General features: G+C 43.6%; 1 pseudogene; it reads right to left on the reverse strand.

Moving 5' to 3' along the window:
* Positions 1-16,970: 16,970 nt before the first annotated feature.
* On the reverse strand, positions 16,971-17,088 carry LOC126268294 (5S ribosomal RNA; annotated as a pseudogene).
* Between the last annotated feature and the right edge of the window lie 2,618 nt (positions 17,089-19,706).

The following is a 19,706-nucleotide window of genomic DNA, read 5'->3' on the forward strand; positions in this document are numbered from 1 at the left end:
GTAATGGCCGCTATCGGCAGGGGATCTCAAGTTGATTCCGTATTTCTAGATTTCCGGAAAGCTTTTGACACCGTTCCTCACAAGCGACTTCCAATCAAGCTGCGGAGCTATGGGGTATCGTCTCAGTTGTGCGACTGGATTCGTGATTTCCTGTCAGGAAGGTCGCAGTTCGTAGTAATAGACGGCAAATCATCGAGTAAAACTGAAGTGATATCAGGTGTTCCCCAGGGAAGCGTCCTGGGACCTCTACTGTTCCTGATCTATATAAATTACGTGGGTGACAATCTGAGCAGTTCTCTTAGACTGTTCGCAGATGATGCTGTAATTTACCGTCTAGTAAGGTCATCCGAAGACCAGTATCAGTTGCAAAGCGATTTAGAAAAGATTGCTGTGTGGTGTGTCAGGTGGCAGTTGACGCTAAATAACGAAAAGTGTGAGACGATCCACATGAGTTCCAAAAGAAATCCGTTGGAATTCGATTACTCGATAAATAGTACAATTCTCAAGGCTGTCAATTCAACTAAGTACCTGGGTGTTAAAATTACGAACAACTTCAGTTGGAAGGACCACATAGATAATATTGTCGGGAAGGCGAGCCAAAGGTTGCGTTTCATTGGCAGGACACTTAGAAGATGCAACAAGTCCACTAAAGAGACAGCTTGCACTACACTCGTTCGTCCTCTGTTAGAATATTGCTGCGCGGTGTGGGATCCTTACCAGGTGGGATTGACGGAGGACATCGAAAGGGTGCAAAAAAGGGCAGCTCGTTTTGTATTATCACGTTATAGGGGAGAGAGTGTGGCAGATATGATACACGAGTTGGGATGGAAGTCATTACAGCATAGACGTTTTTCGTCACGGCGAGACCTTTTTACGAAATTTCAGTCACCAACTTTCTCTTCCGAATGCGAAAATATTTTGTTGAACCCAACCTACATAGGTAGGAATGATCATCAAAATAAAATAAGAGAAATCAGAGCTCGAACAGAAAGGTTTAGGTGTTCGTTTTTCCCGCTCACTGTTCGGGAGTGGAATAGTAGAGAGATAGTATGATTGTGGTTCGATGAACCCTCTGCCAAGCACTTAAATGTGAATTGCAGAGTAGTCATGTAGATGTAGATGTAGATGTAACAACTGGGCCAGGCGCTTTTTGTCTTAGACAGGCGTTGCCGACCGCAACGCCGTATCCTGCCCGTTTACATCTATCTGTATTTGAATATGCATGCCTATACCAGTTTCTTTTGGCGGTTCAGTGTATTTTTACACAAATCTTTCCAAAGTAAATCATTGCTCATGAACATTTCATTACAATTTTACGAATCCTTCTCTTGGTGCACTGTTATCACATTATCATCCTTCATAGTAAGGCAAGAAAATTTTTTGTGTATCCAAAGTGAATATTCCACCAATGTTTCCGACGAAGACTATAGATCACCTTGCTTTCGCACCACTTATATGCTTTCATTATACATTTCTCTCTTAAACTCCTTCGCCTTCTCAATTTCTTTTCAGACCATGTCCGAATCTGAATTCACTTTAGAGTAAACAGATAAAGCAATTCCTCTTACATTCAAGATCATTTGAAATTAAATAAATCACACAGAAATATACAAGGGTTTCCATCTTCCTGATAGTCAGATTCATTAGGGTCAAGAACCAATAATCCAATCTCAATCCGTACCTTATATAACAACCAACTTGCAGATACACTAAGTGGTAAGAATGTAGCAAAACTTAACTATTCGTTATCGAAGATTCCTGCAAGTTCCTAAAATATCACCATCACCATAAATCAGAACACCTCCTACAGGTAAGTTCAGTTAGTTCAGGTACGTTCCCTCTCCCACAAAAGACTAACTTGCGCTGCACGAACATGAGTGGATGAAACATGTAGACACATCCTAAATCTAAACTTAAATAATGAAAATTTAAAGATCACACAGCCATACAAATATGTATACACTCTTCCTAAAAATAAAGATCTAACTTGATCATCAATAAAGAGAATTAATTAATTAATTAATTACTAGATAAAAACTATTATTACTTTTCTAAAGTACTCACTATGCGGTGCATAATCCTTTATTAGTAACTCTGATCTCACTATGAGTGCATCATAATCTAACACCAAACACAGTTTCTATAAATTTAATCATAGTCAATCCTCACTAATTCCTAATCAATGTGAATTTAATCATGATAGCTCTTTTCCAACGGTTAGTCACTTCACATAATATTTCTTAATATCCTGAAGGGGATACAGTCCTGTGATTCGTAAACTTTCTGGATACGCTAATAAATATACAGCAGGGCTTGGAATCTTCACAATTACGAATCGTCCAGTGTATAATAATTGCCACTTCCTATTCTTTTTGGAAAGTAATGAAGATCACAGATGTGCTCGCAGCAATACCCATCCATTTCTTTGCTTTCTTCTAAACATCAATTTGAGAGGCGCGAATTCGGTTGAGGGTAGAAGCAATTTTTTCATAATTTCCTCAAATTCCTTAAGACTCCAGGGTACAGGATAGAAGCTATGACAGCATGTCCTATTGACATAACATCAAGATGACACACATATCCTTTGATAATTTCGGATTTTTCTTCAAAATCAACCGAATGGGACAATAGGAGGCTTGATAACTGCTGCTTGTGTTCATAAAGTGAGGTGCATAGGTTCCTTCAGTTTCTCGATTACATTTTCTGTAAATGTAGAGACTTCCATTGTGTTCAGGGAAAACATTTTTCGACGTTTATTATTTGTGATGATCAAGTTTATGATGGCCGCACGGCCGTACCGCTCATGTTCTCCTTTTCCGTATAATGTGAACCTCCAGTAAAGTACGGTCGATCCAAAATTTCGCTTTCCCCGCTGAGAAGTCGATGCTTCCGTCCCTCTCTCTCATGCTACTAGTAGCCCGGATAGAACACACGATCAATTTTTTAACAATCAGGAAAGCGCATGTAATTGCTGCACATCCGAATTTCAGTTCAATTGTGTCTGCATCCTGTCACTTACGGATCTCGTACCTAAGGCTCCTATAATTCTGCAGTTCTCCACTGGGAAAACTGGTTGTTTTGCTTTTCGCAATAGTATTTGGAACAAAGCGCTCAATATCAAATTAGCCGAACTTCCCGTGTCTAATGCTACAGTGACTGGAATTCCTTCGATTGTAACAAACGTTTCCGACACTAGCAGGAAAATGACAAACCTTGTCACACTGATAAATATCATCATACAATTCCTCCGATAATTCCTTTGTTTCGTTATACTGCAGCATCTGCAACTGCTGGTCATAGCCCGTGCTCGAATCCCTGACTGCGTCTCTGGGGCTCGAGGCAGTCACGATTAATTTGTTGTTCGCGCGTGCCTACCACTTATAAGTCGTCTGTTACATCCGTAATTACTGTTGTCTGCATGTGCCAATCTCCTGTCGTAGACTCCGGCTGACCCTCCGTTGCGGAAAGTTATTGTTCCAAAACTAGTTGACAGTTGCTGATCATTAGGTTGCACTCCATTGTACCTCCGATCGCCCCTATTAAGTTTGTTTCTGGACGGTCTTCCGACTGCCACTCCAATTTTCAGTGTTGTTCTTCCACTGTTCGGATTACCATCTCGTAAATTCCTTGGATTTACTTTATCGATTTGGTTTGTTCACTGTGCATTACTACCATTTCCACGGCCACTTGAGGAGTGATAGACACCAGTGTTCCCATTATACCCTGCCGGCCGCGGTGGTCTCGCGGTTCTAGGCGCGCAGTCGGGAACCGTGCGACTGCTACGGTCGCAGGTTCGAATCCTGCTTCGGGCATGGATGTGTGTGATGTCCTTAGGTTAGTTAGGTTTAAGTAGTTCTAAGTTCTAGGGGACTAATGACCACAGCAGTTGAGTCCCATAGTGCTCAGAGCCATTTGAACCCATTATACCCGTTGTCCGATACTCACGAGGACTTCACGACTTCTTGAATCAGGTCGATCGAATCTAACAGAAAAAAAAAAGTCCTCAGAATTTTCGTCTGACACATTAACTATCTGATTTCTGACTCACACCGGTAATCTACCCTGAAGCGCCGAAGAAACTGGTATAGGCATGCGTATTCAAATACAGAGATGTGTAAACAGGCATAATACGGCGCTTCGGTTGGCATCGCCTATATAAGACAACAAGTGTCCGGCGCAGTTGTTAGATCGGCTACTGCTGCTACAATGGCAGGTTATCAAGATTTAAGTGAGTTTTCTCGTGGTGTTCTAGTCAGTGCACGAAGGACAGGACACATAATCTCTGACGTAGCGACGAAATGATGATTTTCCCGTACGACTATTTCACAAGTGTAATGTGAATATCAGGAATCCGATAAAACATCAAATCTCCGATATCGCTGCAGCCGGAAAAAGATCCTGCAAGAAAGGGACCAACGACGACTGAAGAGAACCGTTGAACTTGACAGAAGTGCAACTCTTCCGCAAGTTGTTGCAGATTTCAATGCCGGGCCATCAAGTGTCAGCGTTAGAACCATTCGACCAAACATCATCGATATGGGCTTTCGGTGCCGATGGGCCACTAGTGTACCCTTGATGATTGCACGACGCAAAGCTTTACGCCTTGCCTGGGCCTGTCAACACCGACATTGGACTGTTGATGACTGGAAACATGTTGCCTAGTCGGACGAGTTTCGTTTCAAATTGTATTGAGAGGATGGACGTGTACGGGTATAGAGACAGCTTCATGAATCCATGGAACCTCCATGTCAGCGGGTACTGTTCAACCTGGTGGGCTGGTAGAGGCTCTGTAATTGTGTGGGGCGTGTACAGTTGGAGTGATATGGGAGTCCTGATGCGTCTAGATACGACTATGATAAGTGATACATACTTAAGCATCCTGTCTGATCACCTGCATCCATTCATGTCCATTGTGCATTCCGACGGACTTGGGTTATTTCAGCAGGACAATGGGACACCCCACACACCCCGAATTGCTACAGAGTGGCTGCAGGAACACTCTTCTGAGTTTACACACTTTCGCTGGCCTCCAAACTCACCAGGCATGAACATTATTGAGCATATCTGAGACTCCTTACAAAGCTCTGTTCAGCAGATATCTCCACGCTCTCGTATTGTTACGGATTTACGGACAGCCCTGCGGGATTCATGGTGTCAGTTCCTTTCAGCGCTACTTCAGACTTTAGTCGAGTCCATGCCACGTCGTCTTGCGGCACTTCTGCGTCCTCGCCGGGGTCCTGTACTATATGAGGCAGGTGTACCAGTTTCTTTGGCTCTTCGGTGTAGCTTTTAATATTCTCAGTATATGTTGATGTGGTAATGGATCGTCCCAATAGCGACATTTATTGAACTATTTTTCGAAGTGCTTTCTTAACGTTCCCTGAAAGATCGAGAATTGTTCATGGTAAAATGCTTCTTGGTGTAACCTTTGTTGAATGCCACGCAACCTTCGTTGAATTCCGCACGACCAGTATTTTGCTAAGGATGTCTGTTCAAATTCATCGTTCAGTCCGACAAGATTCGCACGCATCGACTGCATCTTCTTGAAAATAACTTGATACATAACTTATTTTCTGTGCATCAGTCCAGCTGCTTGGCAAAGCACCTCTGAAGTTTCGCACAAACACTACAGGATTTACCGTCGTTTTATCGGGATTAAATATCTGAAATTGTTGTTACTTGGGCATTTTATCTTCGATATTAGGTGTAGAATACATGTAATGGCTCGTAGCGGCTTCTTGGACTATATGGCGGGTTTTTGCATCGCGAATACACGTTTGGGTTTCCGAAACTACATGCGCTGTCCGAAGTTAGTTGTCTATTCACCGCCTCTCGAAACTTTCTAGCTTTCCTCTGGTCATCTTAATAGACTCCTCGACTTGCTCCTTCCATTTCACAAAATCGGAACCTGGCTGAGTGTTAACCTCTTCTAACCCTTTCTTAAAGGAATTCTCAATTCATACGGGGATAAGGACGAGGTTGCAGATGTTACATCATCTGTTGTAGCCTGATTCAGCTGCTGTTCCTTCATCTTTGTCCAGTTATCGATCTCCTCCGAAAAGTGACACTTATGTGCCATAAAATTTTCTTCGGTTTTATTTTCCTGTCCTGAGGAAATATCTTGTACTGTTTTGCTGAGGCTAGCAACTGTTTCTTCTACTTGATTCTGTCGATTCATAATTTCATCGACAGTATTACCTATCTTTTTGATCTCTATCGAAAATTTGTCTTGAACCTATCGCAATTCTTGTAACTCATTCGACATGTACGTATATAAGAAAATGGTCTCTGTTCTTTCGAAAGAACAGATACAACCGGCAACGATGCAGCTCGTTAGAATGAAATTACAGTGAAATGAATACCCCTAGCTGCATACAGGAATTGATATAAGTCAACGAGGCAGTTGAAAATGTGTGCCCCGACCGGGACTCGTATCCGGGATCTTCTGCTTACATGGCAGTCGCTCTAGGCATCTGGGACACAGAGGATAGTGCGTCTGCAGGGACTTATCTCTGGCACGCCTCCCGTGAGACCCACCACATTCCCAACTTACTGTCCCGTACTATATTCATAGCGCCCCTGCCCATTATACTCATTACTCGCGTCTTTTTGCCGATTCACGTAAGAGTTCGGGCACTGTTTGTGCATCCGCACATCGGCCATTTGACCACTTTCTTCTGTGCGATTTAGTCAACCTGTGTCTAGATTTCAGACTGCGCTTGTGCCATGTAATCGACTTGAATTTTCATATCGTTTTGCTCTTGTGCCATGGTTGACTGCGATTGTGCCATGGTTAACTGCGCTTGCACTATAGAAGTCATATTTTGAGATAGCAAACTAGGCTTCTGCATAATTACGCTGAGGGAATCAATCGCGGATGTTGATGGTCTAGATAGATTCCGCGTCGCACTGTGGGGTCGTCTATAGCGTCCGTTACGATAGCTTCCTTGATGGGCTTGCAAAAGATAAGAATGATCCACAACGACAGAAAAATACAGTAGTTCTCCGTTTTATTAAAAAAGTAACAGATGGGATCGGTAAGATTTTGCGCCCAATGAACAGAAGACCAAAAGATAAGAATGAACCACAACGACAGAAAAGTACAGTAGATTCTCCCTTTTATTAAAAAAGTAACAGATCGGATCGGTGAGATTTTGCGCCCAATGAACAGAAGACCAAAAGATAAGAATGAACCACAACGACAGAAAAGTACAGTAGTTCTCCCTTTTATTAAAAAAGTAACAGATCGGATCGGTAAGATTTTGCGCCCAATGAACAGAAGACCAAAAGATAAGAATGAACCACAACGACAGAAAAGTACAGTAGTTCTCCCTTTGCTGTAGTTTGGCTATTGTTGTAGTAAGTCGTCAGTGCGTGGCCAGGAGTGCGGTATCATCAGCAAATTGAGCAATAATGGAGTTTTCGGTAGTAGGAATGTCATTAAAGTAAATTGCAAAAAGTCTCGGAGAGAGGACCGAACCCTGTGGAAGGCCTTCTTGTAAAACTTTGATTTCTTATCGTTTGCCATTGACATGAACGGAACATCTTCTGCCCTGTAGGTGCTTGTCAATGATTTTGATCTAACTCTCAGGTATGTCTGAATCTTCTCTGAGTTTTGTAATGAGATTTTCTTTACAAACTTTGTCATAGGCTTTTCTGCACCGAGGAAAACTACGGCTGTGTATTGTGAGAAGTTAATGTTATTGGTGATGTACTCTGTTATTCTTAATATTTGTAATTCTCCGGAGAGTGTTTCCTGGAATGCAAACTGTTCTCTTCTGATTACATCACTGTCTAGGAGTGGTTGTTGGATTCTTGGGAGAAGGACTCGTTCAAGGATTTTTGGCATAGTTGGGAGCAAGCTGATGGGTCTATAATTTTCTGGCTTTTAAAAATATTTTCCAGGTTTGGGGACAGGAACGATTTTTGAGATTTTCCAAGCTTCAGGGAAGTAGTGGTTTAACAGATAGACGTTGGTGATTCTTGTGAGCAGTACAACAGTTTTTCTTTGTAGGTTTTGAAGTTGGAGGTTGGTTATCAGGTCTGATCCAGGAGTAGAATTTGTGCCGAGTCTGTTTATAATTGTTTTTACTTCTGCGGGTGTGGTGAGCTCCGGTTGGTCGCGGGGCGGTGTTTGTCGTATGCTTCAGGCTATGGCCATGACATGTTGTTCAAATTGAATTTCATCTTGCTGTGCGAGTTCTTGTGGTGCGATTGTATTCTGCTGTTCATAGGTTGTCGCAAACAGTTCCACCTGACGTAAAGCGTCAAATACAAGGTTGTTGCTCTGTAGTAGCGCCGGTTTATTTGATCTATTGCCTCTGAGGTTTCTAATTAGTTTCCAGTCGTCCCTATTTCGGAGTTGGAGTGCGCTCATTCTGTCTTCCCATACTTCCGCTCTCCACTCTTGTACGCGACGGTGAATTTCTTTTTTAAGTCTATTTACTTCTCTTCTATCTTGCGTGTTACGTGTGTGTAGCCACCGGTGTATTCTTTAAGTATTTTAGATCTTGAATAAAAGGTGGTAGAATGTGGAAGTTTGATTGTTGGAATATGACCTTTGTGGACGCTTTTCTGTAAGCTGTTTTTATTTTATCGGTGAGAGTTCCTATTGCTTTTTCTATTTTTTGTATGTGAGTTTAGATATAGTGTGGGTCGGATGTTGTTGTTCAGCCATCTTTGGTACTGGTCCCAGTTTACTTTAGATTTGTGGCGTGGTTGAGGCGGTTCTATGGCATTTCCAATATGGTCAGAAGTAAGATCCAATACTGTTTGGAGGTGGATGTAAGGATCCAGGTTTTTGGTAATGAATATATCAAGGACATCAGGTTGGTGGCGATGGTTGAAGGGGATGTAGGTAACTTCTTCTGGAGCTGTTATGGCAGCGTGTGAACGTCCTTGTAGGTTGTGCAGTATGTTTCCTCGTGCGTTGTTTCTGCGAGGGTGCCATGAAGTGTTTTTAGCGTTCAGGTCTCCGCCGAGTAAGACGCGATTACGACTGTCAAATATCTGTAGTGGGTCGTTTTCGTAGAATACTGCCATGGGGCTGAGATACGCAGCCACCAGGGTGACTTTGCCTTGTGATGTTTCTATGGTAACTATCGTAGCTTCTAATGATGTCACTTGTGGTATATATTCAGGATTGTGGCGGATGTGGGAACGGAGGAAAATGGCTGTTCCAACTCCCTGTTCGTTTGTGCAGTCAGTTCGGTGGCAGATCATATTGCGTAGTTTGAATGTTGCAGTACGCCGTAGGTGTGTCTATGTCACGAAAAGCACATCGATTTTGTGGTCTTCTACGAATTCGTTTTAGGAGGTCCTTTTCGTTTTGTAATCCGGCGGCACTAAAGTTGCAGAAACGTAGGTTGCATCGTTTTACAGGTGGAATGTCCATTAGTGTTGCCAAAAAATTTCATTACAGCTCCGATAATTGCCATTATTTTTAATAGTAAATCCGGTGCTGTCGTGAATTGTTGGATTGTGGACGTGGTGATTGATATGATATTGGACCACTGGAAACTTTTTTTGATTTATAGTGTCGAAGAATGCTGCAGGTACGGTTGCTGATTGGTTTGTGGCGGAGTTTTGAGATTGTTGTGCTTGGGTGCCTGAGGTTGTGGCTTGATTGGTTTGTAAGTTTCTCCAGGATTTTCTTCCCCTGTGGTAGGCTTCAGCAGGGGTAGGGATTGGAGCGTTCTTTATGCTCCGCTGTATGTTTGAAGTTGTTGGTGTGGTGGTCTGCGGTCGTTGAATGTGATATGCATGGATTCCTTTTTTTAAAGTTTTCGCAACCTCTGAAGGAAGCGGGATGACCATCTTGGTTGCAGTTTACGCAGTGTGGAGTAGCGTTTTTTGCTAGTCTGCAGTCTCTTGCCCTGTGATCTGCTCCGCAGCAGATGCAGCGGATCGGCATAGAACAATAGTTTGCAGTGTGAAAGAAACCTTGACACTTTTTACATTGTGGCGGTCCATCTTTGTTTTGGTATGATTCAATTGTTACCGTTGTCTCCAATAGATACCGCACATGGTAGATCGTGTCGTTTTCTGGTTTTTATCAAGTGTAACACAGAAAACGTCCATGGGGCTATAATGGTACTTGCATTCAACTCAAGGAAGGTAATATCCGCTATAAGAAATCAGATACTTTTAATTAATTATTGGAAATTACTGACAGAGAAACGATCTTTAGTTGGTTATGCTAACTGATCGGATTAGTATTTGATTTGTTAGTAAGCATTTAATTCTTTGCCAGATATAGAGAATAAATAAAACAAGGAGTCCCTGACTGTCATGATGTGAATAGTTTTCCCCAGTTAACCTCTACATAATACACGAACTATTAAAATGATTGCTGGATTTCATAAACACTTTTACTGTAATAATGATTGCAAAATTGAGTTACCCGTCAGCGAGGGGTGCCAGAAAGTATTCTGTCAGTTGACTGAGGTCGGGATCGAACACCTCTGGTGAGACAGGAAGAGGGGACACTTATAAACACAAATATGAGAATGTAAACACGCTTACAGACATGTTTATCAGACATTCGTTAGGTTGGCTCTTACATTACACTGATGAATAACCACTTGTTATGATCGCTATTTTATAGTAACTGTTTATACTGAACTGAACTTTCGGTAACAATGAAAATTAGGCAGCGTAATTAGTTATTTTGTTTCCTGTTGCAAAACTTTGAGTAAACTGCCGTAAAAAAACGAATACACCTGGGAAGACGACGTCGATTTTGATCCGACGATTGAATATGCCACATGGAGGATAGTACAGGGTGGCGCACGAAATGTGTTGCCAATTGTTTCTTTCACAATTTACGACGCACATTAGATATCTCGCTGGGATCTCTACAGCAGTACCAGCAGAGCTTGGAAAAACAAATGAGTTACGAAGTGACGTGTAATTCACGATACTGCCGCTAGGAGACTAATAAGCAGCAATGGAAGACTGACGACACAACGACGATCGGCAATTGTGTTACTTTTTCATGAAACGAAAAGCCTTGTTGTGACTCAGAGGCGTTTTCGACAACAGTTTAACGCACGATGGATCCCTTGCAAGAAGACCATCACCAGGTTGTACGATAAATTTGTACAGAAAGGAACAGTATTGGAAGCGAAGCGACCTCGGCCTAAACTGTTTGTTCGCCGGAGAATATTGAAGCGGTACAGAAAAGTCTCGGGAAACCGTGTAGGAAGGCACCAGTGCAACTCGGAATATCCAGACGCTCCGTTCAACGCATTCTTAAAAGTGACCTCCACATGTACCCATACAAGATGACCTGTGCACAGAAGCTCACTGAAGAACACTAGCACCAGATACTAGTGTTTGCTCAGTGGGCGGAGGATAGGGAAGAAACTCTTTACAACGTTTGGTTTTCAAACGAGGGGCATTGTCATTTAGACGGTGTGGTTAACAAACAAAATGTATGCTTTTGGGCCACTGGAAACCTACATGTGCTTCATGAACGACAACATTATGCTCCGAGGATTACATCGTGGGCAGCAATTTCCAGTCACGGACTTACTGGACCCTTTTTCTTTGAAGAAACTGTGAACAGCGAGCGTTATTTGAGTATGCTTCGCAGTAGCTTCATTCCACAGCTTCCTGCTACTGCCATGCCCTTCAACAAGCAGTACTTCATGCAAGATGGAGCAAGGCCACATACTGCAAACACTGTGTTGGAGTTTTTACACAAGCATTTCGACATGCGGATCATTTCACTCAGATTTCCAGGTCTCTTCAATGACGGACAAAATTGGCCCCCCAATAGTCCAGACCACAATCCATGTGACTTTTTTCTTTGGGGGTACCTAATAGAAAAAATTTTCCCGAAATGTCCACGTGGTTTAATGGAGCTCAGAAGACTTATTCTTCAAGCTTGCAGTGAAATTACGGAAGACACGTGCCGTAGGGTAATCACTAACTTAAGTGTTCGTTTGAATAAAGTGTGCTGAGCTAGAACAAATCTCCATGGACGGTTCTTCATTGCAGTATATGTTCATTTCAGATTGCATTGACAATAAAGTTTATATTCAGATACAAAATGGTAACACATTCCGTGCGCCACCCTGTAGATATACTGATAATGGCTTCAACGTCGTCCGCCAACGGATAGCGTACTGGAATAGCTACCCAGGATCGTCGTACTGTAAGGGCAGCAGTGGTAGATCACACGGTGACCACAGCACAGAGAAGAGGTCTTGTGAGCCCAGACGTCTCAATAGGAACCGTTGCGAATCGGTTGTTAAAATTGGCTCTGAGCACTATGGGACTTAACATCTATGGTCGTCAGTCCCCTAGAACTTAGAACTACAGAAACCGAACTAACCTAAGGACATCACACAAAACCCAGTCATCACGAGGCAGAGAAAATCCCTGACCCGCCGGGAATCGAACCCGGGAACCCGGGAAACGGTTGTTAGCAGTGCGGCTGCAGGCACGCCCAAGTTTAGCCCTTCATCCACTCACGCCACAGCGTCGTCGCACACGGCTCGACAGGTGCTGTCACTTGGAAGGTGGAATGGCGCGCCATGGTGTTAAGTGACGAAAGCAGACTTTGCCCGCACGTAAGTGATGGTCATTTTCGCGTACGACGTAGACCCGGTGAGCGCGGTCTCACAGAGTGTGATCGTCCATGACACACCGACCCTACCGCAGACCTTATGGTCTGGAGTGCGATAAGCTACAACTCTCATTCGTCTAACCAGCGCCCGATAGGTGCAGAATGTCGTTAGACGCGTTCTTTTGCCGTTCTTGCAACTGGGAAGTGATAGCTTGTTCCAACAGGATAATGCTCATCCATGTACTGCCTGTTTAACTGAGCGTTCTGTGCAAGACGTGCAGCGACTTCCCTGGCCAGCACGGCCTTAAGACTTGTCTCCATTCGAGCACGTGTGGGGGGTATGATGGGACGAGAAGTGACTCGTGCCAACTCGTCAACCGACAGCTCCTACTGGGCCACATGAACTGGTCGAGCAAGCGTGGCATAACGTATCCCAGAACAGTATTCTCCACCAGTACGAGAGACTGGATGCCAGTCAGCGCCTGAATTGCTGCACGTAGATATTACACCACGTGCTAATATGGGTGTTCCAGCAAGGGTCGGTACACGGTAACTCAGAAATTCTTCTGTTATTGATTTCTAAATGTTATCACTTCATGTACTTCGTATGCACTGTTGCAACAATGAATCTTGAGTGAACTGAAAACCTTGAAAGGGGGTACCATTTCTTTCCGGCAGTGTATTCTCCTTTGAAAATTTACGAGGAAAATAAAGAAACAAAGTAAGTGAACACTTAAGAGATTCACTACTTCACAAATATTACTGAGCTCTATTGAAACAATAAATAAGCTGCAGTTTAACAAAATCAGACACTCGGATTTACTGCAGCACTAGGAAAGGGATCCTACCAAGGTAAAAATGACTAAGGTGCGAATCAGTGTTCTCGGCACCTGGTTATAGTAAAAACAATTATTATTTGCAAATCAAAGCCAATAACTGGGCCACGCTAGTAAATACAGTACTAGTCTCTTACTGGAGACGCTTATGGTGGCAATGGAGATCCGTGTTGCTAAAGTAAGGGAGGCATACTTACTCATGGTTCTTGAAGTATAAATTCTCCGAAAATTATCTTCTTGGCGTAGGATTTTTGTGATTCAGAGCCAACCAATAATTCAAAGAATAATTAGCCAGTTGTCAACAATGTTGAGGCTTTCCTAGCCTCGTTCAGCACACAAGATGTGAACATTTTGCATGCTAGCCAGCGACTGATTGTGCCACATAAACTCCCTGCGGCTCTGCCGCCAAAACCACCTTTTCTATTTCGTAATGGAGGCACTTTCCTCCAGGTTTGCCATATGCATAAATGTACGTATCCTATGCATCAACAGTCTCTGCAAATACGATTTAAACATAACAGTACTCAAACAGAACATAGATTTGAAATTTGCATATACAGTTTAATTACAGTGGGATAAACTGAGAGGAAATACGAATAAAAATTCACATAGATGATTAACCAAGGAATATGGTGACACACGCGTCACATTTAGCATAAGAAGACAAAGAAATTACATGATATAGGTACAGTCTATGTTGGCCAAATTGTTACAGTCTAACAGATCCTCAGTTTTCAAATGGCTCTAAGCAGTATGGGACTTAACATCTGAGGTCATCAGCCCAATAGACTTAGAACTACATAAACCTAACTAACCTAAGGACATCACATACAACCTTGCCCGAGGCAGAATTTGAAGCTGCGACCGTAGCAGCCGTGTGGTTCCGGACTGAAGCACCTAGAACCGCTCGGTCACAACGGCCAGCTCCTCAGTTTTCTCTTCGATTCTTCTGTATACACTATCTCTTTAAATGTATTTAGTTGATATTGCTATAGGGCGTGTCCACTCTTCAGCTTCATGGTAGCTTGAAGTCTGCTGGGGACGTATTCAATTAGGCGTCTCTATGCCTGTGGATGACAATACCTCCACTATATAAACACGTGTGAACCGTGAATTTAACTTTCAAAACCTTTTCTTAAGAATTTACTTTATTTACTAACGATTCATCAAGAACATCAACACATTTAATCACACTATGTGAGCATGGAAGTAGTTGGCAGTGAGTAATTGATGAAAAAAATTAAATTTCTTTGAACAAATGGAAATTTTATTCCTAAAGCCCCTTTTTATGAAACAGATTTAACATTATAATCAGAAAGCACCCTCAAAATATCAGGTTACAATTTTATTCAGAGGCAGAAAGAACAAATACTGACAGTATGAGATTTCGGGCAGAGAACCTTGCCGCTGCCTTTTGACACGGTCGTAAGTCACGACCGCTCACTACAACCTCTGAAAGACTACACTGGTGCAAATCTGCAACACACCAGATTACTTTAAACTAAAAATTTTAACAACTCTCATAAGCACATAAACTATGCACCCCGTACAGTCTGGAACCGAGGGACAGCTACGGTCGCAGGTTCGAATCCTACCTCGGTCATGGATGTGTGTGATGTCCTTAGGTTAGTTAGGTTTAACCAGTTCTCAGTTCTAGGGGACTGATGACTTCAGATCTTAAGTCCCATAGTGCTCAGAGCCATTTGAACCATATGCACTCCGTAGGAGGGATGGAAATGGTGCAAAACACTAACATTAAAAAAAATAACTTGCCGCCGAAGGTGCAACTTGATTTTATAAAAAAAAACCTCTTACGGTGGAAGGGTGTCAACTTTATATACTAAAATGACCAATTAAATAAAAACCCACGAAATGCAGTCTTACATAAAATATACATACATGCTCTACATCACACATATACCGCCTCTCCAGATAGACAACATAAAAACATATTTCAGGGATTCGGCGTTTACACTTAAAGCAATAAATTCGTTAACACCGAATCCGACAAACATGACAGAGGCAGCTACTAACGTACGGCAGACCGACAAACAGACAGACAGGCACTAACTGCCTAACAAATGCGGACGGAAGACAGACGAACAAGCTAGGGACGAGAGACTGACCAAGAAAACAAGTAGAATAGAACAAGTAAATGAAACAACATATCACGAATCACTGAACTTCTAATAAATTGCGATGTCTGGCGAAGACCTGGCGCAGCACCCCCAAAACGCTCTCCCGAACCGTTCGCTGCCAGCCGCTTCAACGGACGCAGGAAGGCGCGCCGATCTCCCGTCTCACGGCGTCGTTCCTCGCCCCGGCCAGACCGATGGGTTGACTCCTGCTGCTCTTGTGTTAACCGCGAAGCCACTTCCCTTCGCTAAACGGCGCGACCCACTGGACTGACGTAGCAGTGCGCGACCGACCAACCGATCGATCCAGCCGCCAATGACCATTGCCTGAAACAACTCGAGCAGAATGTCGGCCTAGCACAAGTAGCACTCCGGAGACAGACACTGACTGCCCCACACTGTCCCGGCTGACCACCTGACCAGATCCCCGCCCCTGGCGAGCTCATAGCGCCCCTTAAATGCATGTGAACAGGCAACCTTTATCCTTTTCCTCCCGAGGGAGACACCAAAGCTGCGATTGCCACAGGGACGCCATCGCCAGAAACGAAGGGCGACTGTTTCACACTACGCGCTGCGCCGCGCTCTTCAAAACAATTTTTACCGCGGCTCAAAGTGCTCTGTGAAATTGTTTCGTCTATTCACATATGAAAAGGGAACATGGAATGAAGGAGAGGAGTAACCTATCTGTAAAACGGAAAGCGAACATCGTTCGTGGTGGCGGAAGTTGACTTTCCCGTACGAACACTAGTGCTGCAGTACAAGATAACTAAGAATCACTTTCCCACCTGCCAGTGCAGAATACTGGGTACTGATTTACGGAGACTCTGTCCGCATGCGTTTGTTACTTTAGTGTTATTAGTAACTCATATCTGCATAGAATATTGCGTCAACACGTTTTGTGGAACGTAAATGCTGCGTCGTCAGTGATTCATAAGGCACGCTTTAGACATTAGGCATATTTCTTTGTGAAATACTATGTAGTTGCTTGTTATGACGTAGTGGCGTAGAAAGAGTGGAGAATCACGTACTCTGTCTTCAGCTTGCAGAGCAATAAAGGGGGGAAGTACATGAACACAATCCGAAATCCTAGCTTCCCTCACTTTTCTAACCACACACATCCCCACCTTCTTCACTATGTTGCATTTATCCCTTAATACGACTATACTGCAGTTAGACTTACTACATACATTTAATACTTGTTTTTAGCCTACTTCATATAGAAGCACTCCGTCTTCAGGCCACAAGTGGCCCATCGGGGACCATCCCACCACCGTGTCATCCTCAGCTAAGGATGCGGACAGGAGGGGCGTGTGGTCAGCACACCGCTCTCCCAGTCGTTATGGTGGTTTTCTTCGACCAGAGCCGCTACTATTCGGTCGAGTAGCTCCTCAATTGGCATCACGAGGCTGAGTGCACCCCGAAAAATGGCAACAGCGCATGGCGGCCCGGATGGTCACCCATCCAAGTGGTGGCCACGCCCTACAGCGCTTAACTTCGGTGATCTGACGGGAACCGGTGTATCCACTATGGCAAGTCCGTTGCCTACTTAATTCATATAGAGATGCACCTTAATTTTATATCGTTAAAACAACGTTTTTCATAATCTAAGATCCTTCATTCCCTGCAGCGTCCTACAGGAAAAAATGAATAGGACCTTTTTTGCAGGAAATTTAATCTAGTGTAATTTTGTAGCAGGTAACATTTTCGCTAGAAGCCGCGGTTTTTGAGTTACTCGATAAAAACGTAAGAAAGTGAACTTTGAAGCTATGCCCACTAACACAATGCTCACACTCAATCGACCAGGACTTTTAGTATGTTGTTCATAGCACTCCCTGCTATCATAGTACTAAAATTTGAGCCTTCACGAGTTTTTTTCTCCAACTGGTCCTTTTATGGTCTTTGTTAACTGGAATAATACATGTATTATTATCCATTCGACATTTAATTGGCGTTTGGAGTGACATTTTGCGGGAACGTTAGGAGCTACGACATGGTCAGCTACAGTGCAGGGTCCATCTGGCAGGAAAAACAGCAAACATCCGCATCCAGCCTGGGAGCAGAGTAGCTTAGCCAAATTTTATATATATACGAGGGGCATTCAATAAGTACTGCAACAACTATTTTTTAAGCACGTCGTGTTTATTCCTGGTTCGTATACACCATATTATTCGCTACTCTTTTGTCTACAAAACTATATTTTTCAACTTGATCTCCATTCAACGTGACAGTCTTACGCCACCTTACAGGGAGGGCATCAATGCCCACATGGTACCAGTCCACTCGTCGACGTCGGAGCGAATGTCTTACTGCGTCAATAACCTCCCCATTATCCACATTCGGGTCCCCGTGGAGCGCATCTTTCATTGGGCAATCAGATGGAAGTCGAGAGGTGCTCTGGGCTGTAGGTTGGATGAGGAAAAACAGTCCAATGGAGTTTCGTGGGCTCGTCTCTGGTGTGCAGACTTGTGTCAGGCCTTACGTTGTAATAGAGAAGGAGAAGTTCGTTTGCATTTTTGCGACAATGAACACGTGAAGGCATTTCTTCAATTTTCTAAGGGACAGGTTTGCGCAACCCTGTTGTGATAATAACTGATGCCTCAATCAACGACTCATCCTGCTGTCCACTGCCAGGTCTCCGTAGATATTGTGCAAGTGCCTATGAAAACCTGCGACGCTCTGCTTTTCCGTCAAAAGAAACTCAGTGACAGCTCTCTGCTTGGAACGCACCTCCCTTGCAGACGCCATTTTGAAGGCTACGTATAGCGCCGTCACATATCAGAACTCCATCAAACTACAGGAGCTGAAATGCAAATATTCCACGATACTCCACAATAAATTCTGTATTTTTTCCACGGAAACTGGGCAACAAAAAAATATTTGTGCTTTTGCTTGTTGGACGTTCTGAACGATGCTACGCGACATCTACACAAGACAATTGACAAACAAGTGCCAAAGAAACAGATTTAAAGACAGCAGGTGAAAAAAAAAAAGAAAATGATACAACTTGTGCCTAGAACCTGAAGATGGTTGGACAAAATCCCCGATAGTACACAAATTTCGTGATTTGTCTTTTAATCTAGAATTCACCTCTCATTGAAGTGGAAAACTGGCGACAGTCGAAACATGGTTCGCATTTCATGTTAAACTACATGTCCCCCTCCCCCATTTTGATAACTGGGTAGTTACGGACACACAGATCTACGAAGTGGCGTCAAGGTTAAATAGTTGTACCAAGCTATTGAGCCCCATGAAACTATTATAACCATATTCTGTACATCGATATATACGTTCTTCTTCTTCTATACACCGTCGTGTTTTTCTCTCTACTGTCAACACCGCTTAGAAAACATTTGTGAACACAAGGGAGTTGTGGCCCTTGTCCTCCAACCATCCTCCCCCCCCCCCCCCCCCCCCCCCTCACACATACAACCTCGTGTTCTCGCTCCCTATCCCTTACACACTTTCCGGTGTCAGTTTTCTCTAGTACGAGGACCGTTCAACAAGTAACGCTGCATACATTAATTTTAAAGCAGTTTGGTCTTATTCAGAATTCCAATAGACCATATTATTCCCTATTGTCCTGACTACAAAACGCTATATTTCAATATAATCTCCGTTCAATGAGACAGCCTTAAGCCCCTTGGTGTCAGGGCCTATATACCCTTATAGTGTCACTCTACTGGTCGGCGTCTTGCTGCATCAGCAACCTCCCCATCATCCACGTACTGCTTTTTCAGCAACCTCCCCATCATCCACGTACTGCTTTTCGAGGATTGCAGCCTCCGTTGGGCCATACACAAATGGTGCATCGTTGCTCTTTATGGTCTTCTAGAAGGCGGCGAGGAACACAGCACGCACACACCTTTGAGTATCCCAATTGATGGACTAATGTGGCAATAGTATCATCAGATATGTCCAATTGAGCAGAGAGATTTTCGATTACTATCCGTCGATCTTCTCGAGTGAGAGTGTCCGCACGTTCCAACATTGCCGGTGTGCTGGCCTAACGACAAGCGCCGGCACGAAGATGAAGAACTCAAGAGCAGAGAGGGCTACAAGGCGACGTCAGCCAATAGCACGTTGACTAGGGGCGGCCTCTAGTGGAAGAAAATATGAGCGCCACTCCTGCCAGCCTCGGGGTAGTAGAAGACGGACACTAGC

The sequence above is a fragment of the Schistocerca gregaria genome, chromosome 4 (genome assembly GCF_023897955.1).
Source record: "Schistocerca gregaria isolate iqSchGreg1 chromosome 4, iqSchGreg1.2, whole genome shotgun sequence".
Lineage (NCBI taxonomy): Eukaryota > Metazoa > Arthropoda > Insecta > Orthoptera > Acrididae > Schistocerca > Schistocerca gregaria.